This window comes from Ixodes scapularis, unplaced genomic scaffold, assembly GCF_016920785.2.
Source record: "Ixodes scapularis isolate PalLabHiFi unplaced genomic scaffold, ASM1692078v2 PGA_scaffold4__175_contigs__length_147842914, whole genome shotgun sequence".
NCBI lineage: Eukaryota > Metazoa > Arthropoda > Arachnida > Ixodida > Ixodidae > Ixodes > Ixodes scapularis.
Window position 1 is genome coordinate 20,032,814 of NW_024609879.1, and position 15,104 is coordinate 20,047,917.

The window sequence follows — 15,104 nt, forward strand, 5'->3', positions numbered from 1 at the left end:
GGACGGGACTATATCAGTAAAGTGGTGCGGTACCTGCGTATATAAAAGTTTTTACAATAAAGATAGTTGTGTATATATATATATATATAGCTAGAGGTGGCGGAACACGATGATAATCTAATCATCCGCGTTTTGCCACTGCTAGCTTTGCGCATGCAGCGCGAGTGGCAACTTTGGTGCGCCCACGACTGTCCCACGAGCTTGAAGTCGTTCTAAAAAAAGTTGATTTAGTGGTTTTCAATTATGCTCAGCATGTTCCTAATTAAAACCAGATGATTATTTTTTCTATTTACGGAGTCTATGAAGGACGTTTAGTTAATTATACGACTTATCACAAAAATAAGCCGGCTATATGACTTCCTCTGACCGTATAACTCACCTGCCAAAACAGTATTACTGCATATTTTACGGATCTGTGTTTGTAATAAATCTGTTCGAATTAAGATGGAACACCCGGTTTATATATATATATATATATATATATATATATATATATATATATATATATATATATATTTATATATATATATATATATATATATATATATATATATATATATATATATATATATATTGTTACGGTGCTGGAAGAACGGGGTGCCCTCCGAACGATAGGTTTAATTCAAAACTGCCCGCTGCAGCGCCTGTGTGCACGAGAGCGTGCCGATGGCCTGTCGTTGTCTTCGTCGTCGTCTATGTATCATGGGTCCATATCACAAGAGCGAATGACATTTTAGCGAACGGCGACATTTGAGCGAATGGTCGTTTTAGCGAATAACGGGGGCGCGCGTTAACCCATCCGTCGCGCTGCGCTTTACGCCGCTTCGCGGCGACAGTCTGCGGCAACTCGTTACAAAAATATGAACTCACTTGGCCCACCCGAAAACGCCGCTTCGCGGCGTCCAACTATTCGCTAAAGTGTCATTCGATGAAACGTGGGCGTTCGCTAAAACGTGATTCGATCAAGTGAGTGCCTCCCATGTATCATTACCCCCGCCGTTGGTGGCGGTCGTCTCGACCGTATAGTGGAGGGGGAAGTTTGGTGGAGAAGAGGGGTTTTCTAGGGCGAGGGTTTGATTGGGATGATGGTAGGGTTTGATGCGGGCGATGTGAACGGTGTCCTTCGAAGTTGTCCGTCGGTCAGGTGTTGGGTACAGGAGCTGTACCTGGTAGGTGAGGTCCGACAGCTTAGCAGTGATGCGGTATGGGCCGGCGTACCGGTGGAGGAACTTGGTAGCCTTGCCCTGTTGCCGACGTGGCGTCCAGAGGCACACAAGGTCACCGGCGCTGTAAGACGCCGGTCGATGTGTCTCGTTGTAACGTTGACATTGGCGCTGCTGTGAAGCCATTGTGCGTAGGCGGGCGAGCTGTCGCGCCTCTTCGGCACGGCAGACGAGGCGGGCGACAGTGTCCTCTAGCTGTTCATTATGGTTGTAGGGAAGTAACTCGTCGAGAAGTGTGGTTGGGGATCGATTGTGTAGAAGAAAAAATGGAGTGTAGCCGTGTGTGTCTCGGAGAGCAGTGTTGTAGGCGTAGGTGACGAAGGGAAGTACACTGTCCCAGTTCTGATGATCGGACTGGACGTACATGGAGATCATGTCTGCTATTGTGCGATTGAAGCGTTCTACTAGACCGTTCGTCTGGGGATGGTAAGCTGTAGTAGGTTTATGTACAGTTCCACGGAGGCCTAACAACTGCTGAACCACTTCAGACAGGAAGACTGTGCCTCGGTCGCTGATGAGATGCCGAGGAGGTCCGTGCCGCAGAAAAACTTGTTTCAGAAGGAAAGCGGCGACATCTTCAGCATTGGAGGTAGGCAATGGTGACGTCTCGGCATAGCGCGACAAGTGGTCAATTGCGACAATAACCCACCTGTTGCCTGATTGCGTAACAGGAAGTGGACCTGAAAGGTCAATCCCCACGCGTTCAAATGATAATGGGGAGGGTGAAGAGGATGTAGCCGTCCGGCGGGCGCGGTGGTGGGTCGTTTCCGGCGTTGACATTGTAGACATGATGCAACGTATTTGAAAATATCGCGGTACATACCCTGCCAGTAGAAAGTGTGTCGGACACGCATGTAAGTCTTGAAGAACCCCATGTGTCCAGCTGTGGGGTCATCATGGAGAGTACGCAATATGTCGCCACGGAGATGCTTAGGAACAACATACAGGAGTGGCGCACCTTGCGGGTCATAGTTCCGGCGGTATAATATTCCGTGTTCCAATGTGTAGATATTGGTAAGGCATTTTTTCTTACGTGTCCGAGGAAACTTCTGTAAACACTGAAATACTTGGCGGAGGCATTTGTCTTTTTGCTGTTCTACAGCAAAGTCTAAGCTTGAGGTCAAAGCGATTACATTGATGGGCGTAGAAGGGAGTGATGGGTCTGAAGCTATCGGATTTCTAGACAAGCAATCAGGTGCTTCATGCTTTCTACCAGATTTATCAAATATAAATACATCGTATTTTTGAAGTTTAAGGGCCCATCTGCCGAGCTTTCCGGAGGGATCTTTCAGGTTGGATAACCAGCATAAGGCATGGTGATCTGTAACGACCTTAAAGCGACGTCCAAATACGTATGGTCTGAACTTAGCAATTGCCCAAATAATCGCGAGACATTCTTTTTCTGTTATTGCATAATTCATTTCAGGTTTAGATAAAGGACGGCTCGCATAGGCAACGACATGTTCTTTGCCTTCGTGTTTTTGAATGAGGACAGCACCAAGACCATATCCACTAGCATCAGTGTGTATTTCCACTTCAAGCGAGGGGTTGAAATGGGCCAAAACGGGTTGTGTTGTAAGCGCGGTTTTGAGAGCATGAAATGCATGTTGTTTGCATTGAGACCAATTGAAAAGGACGTTCTTTTTCAGAAGGTGGTGCAGGGGGGCCGATATTTCAGCGAAGCCACGAATGAACCGTCGGAAATAGGAGCACAGCCCGAGAAAAGAGCGCAAAGCCTTTTGATTCGTTGGTGGGGGGAACTGGGAAACTGCAGTTAATTTGTCAGGATCAGGGTATATGCCCTGGCGGCTGACCAAGTGGCCGAGGATCTTAATTTCAGTGTTTCCAAATACGCACTTCTTAGAGTTCAGCTGAAGGCCAGCGTAGCGAAATATTTTCAGCACAGCCGTCAGGCGAGACAAGTGTGTGTCAAACGTGGACGAGAATATTATAACGTCATCTAAATAGCATAAACAAGTTGTCCAACGCAAGCCTCGGAGCAAAGAATCCATCAATCGCTCGAAGGTAGCAGGAGCGTTACATAATCCGAAGGGCATAACACGAAACTCGTAAAGGCCATCAGGAGTAACAAAAGCTGTCTTTTCGCGATCTTTTTTGTCTACGCTGATTTGCCAATACCCTGAACGCATATCTATCGAAGAAAAGTAGTTGGCATCGTGTAGGCTATCAAGGGCGTCACCTATTCGTGGAAGAAGGTAACCGTCTTTCTTGGTTATTTTGTTGAGGCGCCTGTAATCAACACAGAATCTCCAGGTGTTATCTTTCTTTTTAACCAGTACCACCGGAGATGACCAGGGACTGGATGAATCCTGGATGATATTTTTGCACAACATGTCACTCAGATGATTTTGTATAACTTCACGTTCTTTGGCAGAAACACGATATGGACGACTGCGTAAAGGCTGGTGGTCTCCCGTTGCAATGGTATGTTGAACAATTGACGTTTGTGTCAGGGGAGTAGATTGAAAGTCAAGGATATCAAGAAAAGAGCACAGTAGCTTATTCAAGGCGTCACGTTGTGACTCAGGCAAATTGGCGTTAATGGTCTGGCTAAGCAATTTGTGGGCATCCATGGAGTCGGAAATCAAAGGTGCGTTGGACCTCAAGCAGGTATCGCTAACAGCATTGATGTATATGACGTCGTGAAGCGTCGTTGTAGCAATGCATAAACCAGCTGGAAGGATTTGGCAGATGTTTGTAGTGTTTGCTAGGAGAACAATAGATATACAAGAACGCGAACACGTGAGAGCAAAGGGTAGCGCGAGACCTTTCTGAAAGAAAACTTCTAAGTTCGGTTCAAGTAAATAATCGGAGTCTGAAAGGTCTGCAGTTAACTGAATAAGCGCTGCGGTGAAGGGTGAAATTCGAGTGTTACTTGTTCCACGGAAAGAAACACGGTTGTATGAATGAGGTTCAACGCCAGGAGTAACTTTGCTAAGGTATAGCGATTTCGTCTCACAGTCAATAAGCGCACGTCGAGTCACTAAAAAGTCCCAGCCTAAAATAATATCGTGTGAGCAACTCGGTAGAACTGCGAAAATGTGACGATGAGGTTCATTTTGAATTATAATCTCGGCAGAAACTAAGCCGAGGGGATAAATCAGTGTTGTGTTTGCGCTACGAAGACTACCGTGTTCCCAGGGTGTACAAACAAGTCGCAATCGTTTCCGGACACGGTCAGAAATTATAGAAATGGACGCTCCTGTGTCGACAAGTGCTGTGAAGCTTACCTTCTTAATGATTATGTCTAATATGTTTGAAGAGGACGTAGTCGGTGGGGAATGTCGAGGAAGTGAAGGAGCAGCCGTACCCGCTTTAGCTGCTTCTTTTAGTTTTCCCCATCGTGAAATGATTTGGGCAGCGTTTGGTCAACCCGCATAGAACGTCGCCGGTATCCTGCAGGTGAGGAGCTTCGGTTTGCACGGGCGCGATATGAAGGGCAAACTGAACGCCGTGGGCTACTAAGTAAGTGTTCTTCTGCGTCGTGATGATAACTGTCGGGATCATAATCTCTGTACTGTGGGTAGGCTGGAGGATTGTATGCCCGAGAAGTATCCGCGATGCGACGGCGACAGAATCTAGCTATGTCACCCGGAATGCCACAGTAGAAACAGGAGGGTCGTCTGGTGGCCGGATGAGAGAGGAACTGGCGGAGCCATGGCCTCTCGGAGTTTTGGACGAATCTGGGGCTGTAGTCGGCTTGAAAACAATTTGGTGTGCCGTAGACATGCGCTGGTGAGGCTGCGCAGATAGTTTCTTGTGGTGATGGTGCTGACTGTGCCAACTCGTTCCGAATTAGGGTTCGTATGCGTTCGGGTGACAGGTCAACGGGTTCGCTTTGGAGGTCTCGGCGAGAGGGTGTAAAGAAAACAGCAAGTACTTCTTTGATGATCTGCCGAACAAGGTTCTTGATGTCGCCTCTCAAGGGTGGTCCGGACGACGCGACGCAGTTCTGAAGCCGAGAGATGGTAAAGGGGGAGGCAATGCGCCTGCTTCTGTGGCCTTCCCAGCGTTGGCACTCTTCCTGAAGTTGGGCCACGGTTGTTGGATTTCGTGGGACCAACACTGCGAGGGCGTCTTCGGCAATTCCTTTCATGATGTTTTCGACTTTTCCTCCTCAGACATGGTGGAGTTCACACGTTTGCAAAGCGCCAGAATGTCCTCGACGTAGGTGGGGATGGACTCACCTGTAGATTGGGCTCTCGTTGCGAGTCGCTGGGTGGCGTTCTCCTTGCGGCTCACGGGACAGCCGAAGACGTCCGATAGCCGGGTCTTAAAGGCATCCCATGACGCTATCTGTTCTTCATGATTGTCAAACCACACTTTCGCCGTGTCGCGGAGGTAGAAAACGACATTGGCAAGTTTAAGTGTGTTGTTCCAAGCGTTATGCACACTGACTCGTTCGAATGTGCAAAGCCACTGGTCGACGTCGTCGCTTCCGAAGCCAGCGAAGGTGGGAGGATCACGCTGACGGTAGGGTACGGAGCCAGTACGGATGGCCGGAGCAACCGCTTGCTCGCCTTCTGCCATGGAAGGCGGTGTAAGCACCCGATGACTTCGAAGATGCGTGATGGCAGAGCTGTAGATGGCTTGGACGAGACACCCCGCACCTCCACCAAGTATGTTACGGTGCTGGAAGGAGCGATGGGAACGGGGTGCCCTCCGAACGATAGTTTTAATTCAAAACTGCCCGCTGCAGCGCCTGTGTGCAGGAGACCGTGGCGATGGCCTGTCGTCTTCGTCGTCGTCTGTGTATCAATATATATATATATATATATATATATATATATATATATATATATATATATATATACATATATATGGGCAGAAAGCAGGGTGCAGAGACGCAGAAATTGAAAAAAAAAGTTTATTTGATAATATGAGTGAGTAGTAAGAAAGAAAAGCAGGAAGTAGGTGCGCAAGTAGAACACTGAAAGTATATTAAAAAGTAATATATCCACTAAAATTTGAATTTAACTAAGAAATTACGTAAAGGAATATATAAAAGAGTAAAACAAGTTTAGACACGAGAAATTAGTGCAAAATGTTAGTGAAAGATGAAAAGGGGCTTGCTAAAAGGTATGTTGGACTAGTTGGTTGATGAGCATCTTGGTTTAAAACAAATCGAACAGCGCGTTTCCGTCGGTGTAAAACATTAATCCTATTCTATTCCCCATAACGAACTAATGCGCAACTTTAATGACTCTATCAAAAAGAGGGGAACGGTAGGGTTTCAAAAGGCAAGGTGTATCCCCACAGAAAGGTTTTCAGAATTACTCTATGTCTACTTAGCTCGACTTTTGTGAAGTGGGACAACGACATTTCTATCCAAAGACAAGGGGTATGCATTGGCTCCGGCATCGCCCCTATCACCAGCAACATTGTTTTTTGCCAATGTCGACAGGCTAATTGCGAATCACCTACAGGGTCCCAAAAGCATAGAAAGATTTGAGATCTGAAGATTATTATTTAGTTTTCGTGGACTGCGAGCAACAGACTGATCTCACCAGCTAGTTTGAGTACGCCACCGCTACCGATATGCATCGTGGGAGCTGCAGTCTTTCTGCACGCGCAAGAACCCTGCTGGAGCTTTGCGCGAGCAGAGCACGAGGCGGTGTTACGTTTCCGGGCAGCCCACCGAGACGGAGACTGTAGTTGGTCTGACTAGGTTTATTGCATCTCGGCAGCAGGACGAAGAAGGGCCACACGCTGCTAGGCGCAGCCGCTTTTATTGGTTCCAACACGGCACTATGCGCCGCTGACGGAGCAGGTTGACGGCGACGCCCTCGCTAGCGTCGATAAGCGAGGCCAACAAAACAACAACATAACAGCGGCATGAGCTGTCTCGTGAACTGACGTCTGCCTCCTACGAACTGCAGTTATGGCGGCGTCACGCATGCGTCAAACGCTTGGTGAGATCGGTCTATTAGAATTTAAATCCGAATTCACTCCCATTTTGGGAAATGTTTACGACTACATGTCTTGCACCCTTGCAGCTGACGCACGAATTGACAGTCGACAATTTCATCAGAGTTTTATACCCGTGCCACACGGGCAACTGGAATGCCATTTACAACGAATGGCATTTGAACGATCGGCCAATCAGCGCGCGACACTCCGAGCGTGGGGCGTCCCACGCGCGACAGATCGCGAGCCGATTCGTCGATCACACGAATGTCATTCGTTGTAAATGGCATTCGAGTTGCCCGCGTGGCACGGGTATTAGACCTAGGCCTGTATTCGTCAGGCGGGCATGTAATGCTGGGTCTTTGAGCCCGTATATAACACGCAGATGCTTTCATTCGGCTCAGCACATTCGAAGATTGTGAAGATGAGGATTGTAAATTCATGCATTAATTCTGCACTTTCTAAATCGTGTCACCACCGCATTCCGAATAGCTTCTTAAAACAAGTCGACAAAGTTTCGAATGCCGGCTACTCACAAAAGATTGTAATTTCAGCGGTCAAAAATCAGTGCTGAAAAAGCGTCCAACACGTGACGAATGCCCAAGAAGCCGTAGCAAAAAAGTGTCCGTCATTCCGTACTTGCATACGATTCCGCAGAATTTAAAAAGAAGAGGAAAAAGAACAGACATTAAAGTCGTTTTGTGTGCTCTGAAGAGTTTGTCTGCCCTCTGCAGAGAGAGGAACAAGATCGGAGGAGAGAGGACAAGTTGCACCTAAAGCACCGACAGCCATTCGGTAAATGTCGAGAATCTGTTATCTACATCACACAGGTTGAACGGTGCATTAATAACCGACTAAAAGAACATCAGTACAATGTAACAACACATCTCCGGTCATCTGGGAATTCACTGCCGTGACTGTGGATGCACCCCCGACTACCAAAGAAGCAAAATTCTCAAGAGGAACGGTGATAAACTAACTCGAGAGATAATATAAGCTTACGAAATAAAGAAACTAAAAGAGATGTGTCAGGACGGCCTTCGTTGGTCCATTTGACTAAGAAATTTGTTTCCTTACTGGTGCATGTTAGGGACCGGCTATGACAGAGCACTGTATAATCTAACTAGTAAGATGCTGAGACTGTATGCATTCTTGTGTCTTTTCTTCCGCACTCCGTTTGTTTGGCTCTTGTCCATGTGTATATATACTGGGAGCGGTGGAAGTAAGTTTTCAGTCGATAGTCAGCGCTGTCTTCTGTCTCGTCCTTGTCCCGTCGCGCTATCTTAAACCAAGGTGAAAAGGGGGCTTAGCGGCCTCGCGTCAACGTTTCGACAATGGCACTGCCTTCTTCGGGATAGTGTATGTCCCGAAGAAAGCAAGCAATGGGAACATACCCGGCAGGGGGAACATACCCGAACACTTGGAAAGTGTCCATAGTGAATCGGGACATGCCAGCGCGAGATGTACACAGACAAGTAGGAGAAACAATAAAGTGATATTCCACTGCTCGCCACGGTGGTCTTGTGTCAATCCTGATACATGGTGCCAGAAGTGGCTCTTCCTTTGTCTGGCCATGGAATGACTTCGTCCGCCTGATAGTTTACGGCTCTCCGGCGAGACAAGATACTCTCAGATTAAAAAGGAAGCGCTTGGGGATATTTACGGGTATGAGTGATTTCATGATTTTATCTATGCAAAAAGTTATAGTAGAAACTGATCACAAGCCAATTATACCTATTTCCTGGAAGATCCTAGGAGACGTGTCCCCAAACTGCAGCGTTTTCTTATTCGGTTGATGAGGTACTATTAGGAGTTCCAGAACCTTACTGGCAAACAACTGTTCCTCGCGAAGGAACTTTCAAGAGTGCCGATTCGAAGTACCAAAACCGAACAGGACGAAGACGAAGACGCTTAAGTTCATGCAGTCTCCGTTCCAACAATTGTAGTGAGCACGCAGCAACTTAATCGTTTAGTTTCTACAACGCAAGATGACCAAGAACTACACCGAATCGCACAAGCGCCAGAAGCCCATGAGCGAATTGAGCAACCGTTCGAACCTTCGGCTACAAAACTATTCATGGTAAATGTTGTATTGCTGAAAAGATCAAAAGTTGCCATCTCTAGGACATTACAAAAAGAAACGCACAGGGGAGCACACGAAGGGCCCCTTGGCATCGCCAAATGTAAAGAAAAGGCGAGGACCTTGATGTTCTGGCTCGGAATGACGTTCGCTGTCCAAGAAATTATCAGCCGCTGCGAAACGGGCAACAATTGTGCGTATCGTCAGCCAAAAGAAGCGCTTGTGATGCAACCTACACCCAGTCAACTGTGGGAACATGTGGGAGTAGACCTCTGCTAGTATGCTGGTAGGTCATACCTTGTGATCTAGGACGTATAATCGAACATTCCGAAGGTAGAACTTCTACCGGGTGTATACAACGTCATAAGACTCTGGTGGCCTCTGAGGGTTTGGTTCCCGAAGAAAGAAGTACTTTTTGCTCTGGCTGTATTCCGGATTAACGCAAGATAAAGCTGTAGAAAGTAAAGAGTGTTTTTGTAGCGAAGCTTGGGTTTTTTCTTATTCAAGAATGACTTCAGTTCAGCGTTTTACAACATTGTTTGATTAAAAAAAATTTAAAAAAGACCAGGGGGTTAGTTTTCGAAGCTCTCAGTTTGTGTAAATGACTTAATATGTGCAGCCTCAGTGTATCGCGAATTTCGGGAAGCCTGTATTTCCGGAATACTTCGCGGCACAAAATTTTTCGATTTGGAGCGATGTGCTATATTTTTGTTTTCACTGGGTGATACATACGCAAGACCAATTTTCGCAATACTTTTTCGAGTCGTAAAATTTCCAAAAATTGGGTCCTCGCGGAAAGTTAGTCGTTTACACTGTACCGAGCACAGGTGACCCTATATATGTCTAAGTTATCCATTGGTTCCAAAATCTCTTCCCTGTAGCTTTACCTTGAGTTCAACCGGAGTACAGCTTCCACTGAAATGTCTGAGAGGTTGACTCTTTCTACGGGAACCAGGCAACTCTTTCTTTCTCTTGGTCTCAGGAATTATTGCCGTGTCTGCGATCACTTGACAAATGCTGCAATTAAGGTTTCTTCCATCCATCCATTACAAAATCAGTTCACCAGGTGCTTATTTTTTTACACCCCCTTTTTATTTGGTATTGACGACAGGTGAGTTAATTTGTTTACTGTTAAAGTCTCCCTGGATTAAGTTTTTATTTTGTTATGTTTTTTTGGGCGCTCAAGAATCAACGTGAAAGAAGAAACGAACAGACCGCGAGCGCTGTTCGTTTCTTTAACTTGTTCGTTGCGCCTTGGTGATCCTATGCTTTAAAATTGTCAAAGGCAGAAACACGACAAGAATACCGTGACTACACTGGAAGACCGGATTTTTTACTTAAAACGAAAGAAACACACAAGAGGACGAAACAGACGACACAGCTTTCGTGTCGTCGCCCAACCCTCGGCCCTCCTGACATCTTCAAACTGGGCACAGACTGCAGTCCTGAAAGCCCGCTGCTGGCAGTTCTGGCTTCATAGCATATCGGGAGGCTTCGCCCTTCTATACTGAACATTTATTACTCACGAACAAGGTGTGGGCTAATCAAATGGCTGATAAAAGAGAGCGAGTTAAACATGAATACTTAGAATCCAAAGAATAAAACGCGGAGGACAAGCAAGGACAACCACGGTCTTTCATTTAGCAGCAACGTTTATTTTGGGCAGGACAATGGCACCCCGAACGAAATATGCAAGTATTCCTGACCGCCAAGACGCGTAAGTCGGACGTCCCTCTCCGCCCAATAGTGTCTAAGAGAGGATGCCGGCAGAAGCACCTCGACGTTTCTCCAGCTACACACTTTTCCAGCGTACATCCCTCAAAGCCTTTTCGCATCAAAAACTTTCAGGAGCTTATCAACACTCTAGAACCGTTTCATACTGGTGCTTCTAACATAGACCTATTTTCGCTAGACAAAAGAAAGTATTATTATAAACTGGACATTTCAATTCTTCTCGAATGCGTAGAAGAAGCCGTCATCAAACGCGGAATCTGTAGCTTCCAAAAGTCATCGGGAGTGTTACTTTCCGGCAACCTCGAGCTACTGCAGCTCTACCTAAAATCAACAATGATCGAGCCAATCAAGTTGAGGTGATTGTGGCCTCGTTCGAAAGCGCAGGAGGCAGACTAAATTTCAAAAAGGAAGATCCATCTTTGGAAGGGCTACAATTTCTAAACCTTTGATTGAAAGAAAACCAACGAAGGCGTTTGCTGGGCGCTCTGGCAGCGTTCGGAAAAGCCAGTGCTCCCTTTTGAGAGTGCTCATTCAAAGTTAGCAGGGATAGGTATTATTAAGACGTTAATCACATGAACTAAAACAAAATCTTCTTAGCCTTCGGCAACAGATAGATAAAGGGCCAAACTCGACGACTCCTGAGTTCCGAATATCCGGTGGGACGCCTTGTGTCCGTTTTACACTAGCTTATTAACCCCAAAGTAACTACAATAGCGCCTTTCAGTCAATTCATAGCCAGCATATCATACAGTCATAATGCTTCCAATCGTATTCGATCTATTGCTTCACGCTATGACACGAAATTTGTCTTCTCCAGTAGATTCAAATTGGCAAGCGAGTGCAACATGATCAACCGAAAAAAAAAAGGTTAGCCAGCTTGTGAAAAAAAAAAAAAAAATCACGCCACGCTTTTCCGGGCTTGCTGCGCAGAAAAAGTGTACTCCATGCCCCTCAAATGCGGAGCTGAGTCCATGGGACAAACCGGCCGGTGTATAAATGACCGCTTGAGTGAACACCAAATTGAAGTCACTTCAAGATCTTAAAACCGCATTTTCTTCCAATCGCGGTTCACGCCAACGAATGCATCGGATGAGCGCCTGACTTCGCGGAAACTAAGAGAAAGGGGGGGACACCGTAACCGCTCCGCATGTGAGATCATCGAAACTTTCCTTATCCAGAACGCAAAAAACAATCTTTCATTGGCTTCAGTAACGTTATCAAGACAGGAAATAGAATTCATCAGGCCTGAACTTAAAAAAATATTACAACTCCCCGTCAATAAACTAGACCATCAACGTAGTTCTGCCCGTGCCTCGTGGTTTTTTCCTCCCCCTTTCCATCCCCTTTATAATTCTATCTGATTTGGGATCTCGTTCAGAGTGTAATTTTCATGTCCAAAATAAGCGTTGTTGCAAAATGAAAGAACGTGGTTGTCCTGTGCTTGTCCGCCGAGTTTTATTGTTTCGATTCTATGTAAGGAATTGACATAAGCGAATGTGAGGCAGCTCGAAAATTACATTTCTTTCTTAACCAAACTTGTAGAAAAGTTGGAAATGTATCATCGTTCATAATTCATACCTAATTATGAACAAACAATACAATTTATATTGTTTAGAATGCAATGCCGTATCTCTTACGGGGAATCAATTTCAATATGATACTCCCAAAATTCTACTGGCGGAAAAAATCAGACGTTTTGGGCAAAATTGCATCCAGTCATGTTTGGGACATTCTTACAAAATTCTAGTATTTAAATTGTATTAAAAGTATAAAATATAATATTTCAAAAATATAGTTTAGTATTAATAGTATTAAACAGATAGTATATAAAAGCTCGTCTCTATGTAATATACATGGATTACCGTTAAAAATATTGACTGCTTGTCACTAATAGCTTGCGATTGAGCGAGTTTCAAATATGAAATTGACAGCAATCATTCAAACCCTGGCCTTCCTCATCGCTCCTTTGCGATTTTATCTCTTAGAAATTAAGCATGTCGAAACATTAAAAAGAGGCGTTAATTTTTTTAAGCATCACAACATATCAAAATGTACAAAGATAACACTTAAAAATAGTGTACTCCGCTGCTAGAATAAAAAGGACGGCCAATTTGTATAACAGTAAAAAAGGTGCCGAGCCGATTTCATATTTCGGTTACCGGTTACTTTTTAACGGTTCACGTTCCGGTTCACGTCAGATGAGAATATTGGTTATGATCGGGTTATGGTTACAGGAAATATTTCACTCCTAAACGTTTTTCGGCTCGGGTTACAGCTGCGGCTTGAGTCCCTGGTTAAAGCAACGTACTTGAATAATATATGCAACGGCATCACAGCAAATGCTCCAATGTTACTGCGTTTTCCTGTATCTTGAAAGTTTGTAACATAATAACTGTTACTAAATGTCCTGCATATTAGTTTGTTCATCGTGTGTGTACCACGAGCAGGACAGTTGTTAACAGTGTGACGTGTTCTCGCCCGTTTTCTCGCCGTCGTCCAACTTAGAACCCCTGCTTGAGTAGCAGAATACAAAAAAAACTGAAGTCTGTATTAGGCTATTAGCCAACTCTGAACCGACTGAAAGAATGCAAAATAACTGCCAGCGAGCTTGCCAGGATTCGAACCTGGAATCTTCTGATCCGTAGTCAGACGCGTTATCCGTTGCGCCACAAGCCCGGACGATATTGAGTAGCGAGGTGGAGCTGTGCATGCCTACATAAAAGTTTTTTTTTCGAAAGACTAATTTAGTATTTAAATATATATTTACAAAATGTACGTGCATTGCCATGATATATTTTCTCAGCGGTCGACTAGTAGACATAACTTCAACGATCAATATATGAGTATCAAAACGGCTCTTTTGTCGACGCATCGTTGATTCCCCGGTCATACGAGACCAGGTCTATCGTTTCTATCGTTTTCCCGAGATATTCTCGCATTCTGAACGTGTGCAGTTACGAGTTCACGGTCAAACTAAAGCCTTTCAGAAAGTTACGCAACGCGCAGAATTTTAACCGGTTTAGAGGGATCCAAAACTCGAAAAACCAGAATACGCCGCGTCCTGTTCAGTTCTCCCTTCGTTTTCGTCCTTGTTGTTTTGGCGTATTACACTATGATGCAAAACCAACTATATAAAAAAAAAAAAAAAAAAAAAAAAAAACTCCGCGACAACTTTTCTTGGCAATGGAGTGGAAGGTACAGGCCCGCGTCCCCCCTCCCATTCTGAGTGTACGCAGGCTCTCCTCCTCCCCCATTTCCGGGGAGAGGAGGAGAGCCCGCGCACACTCGAAATGGGAGAGGGGACGCGGGCCTGTACCTTCCACTGCATTGCCAAGAAAAGTTGTCGCGGAGTATAGCCCAACTAGCCATCCTTACCCAAACCAGAATAGTTCACCTTATAAGTGTTCGCTTCTTCACGTTGGAAACTAGAAAAATTCTCGCCGAGCTGAAAGTACAACTTAAGATACATACAAATATAAGAAGGAAGACAGCGGCTTATCGAAAAATCGTTTTCTTTTTTTTTTTTTCATTTTATTTGGAGCCCCAGAACTTATCTCAATAGTTGTCGGCGAACTGGTTCTGTGCATTTCGTCGTGACCTCGAATCTACATTCACTTTGAGATAAACGATCTTGCAGCAACCGGCGGCATGCCACTGTTCGAGTGTCCATATTCGTATTAATAATGGTTTGAATCGAACTGCTTTGTATTTCGTGCTGCGGCTTGGTGTTTGACCTTCGATCTATTTATTGATTCCCCCTACTGCAATAAAATGGATTCAGAGTGTCTTCGCATAAATAAATGTAAAAAATGTGTTTTCTTTTGACGTGATAGATTCGGGGACGAAGAACTAGAACGTGCCGAAGCTTACAAATAGTACCAGCACTATTTTTCTTCCATCTCAAGAGGGCACAAATTCTCGACGCCAATACACATTCTTCAAGTTTGAGACTATAGTTTATGTTAAAGCACGTTTCCTTAGGTATCTGTACTTATTTTCAGTACCTTTGACATCTTGAGGTAAAGGCAAAGCAGGGGCATTGTATTTGTCCGGTCAAAATGTTGTATGCGTTCTCTTCCGCCTATGTAAGTATGTGTGTGTTTTTTCTTATGTTTTTACGTATTAGGATATTTTTTGGT

At 45.1% G+C, this 15,104-nt stretch overlaps 1 non-coding gene across 1 annotated transcript; it reads right to left on the reverse strand.

Moving 5' to 3' along the window:
• Nucleotides 1–13,568: 13,568 nt before the first annotated feature.
• Trnar-acg lies at nucleotides 13,569–13,641 on the reverse strand. Its single transcript has one exon. It is a non-coding gene; the product is annotated as a tRNA-Arg (tRNA).
• Between the last annotated feature and the right edge of the window lie 1,463 nt (nucleotides 13,642–15,104).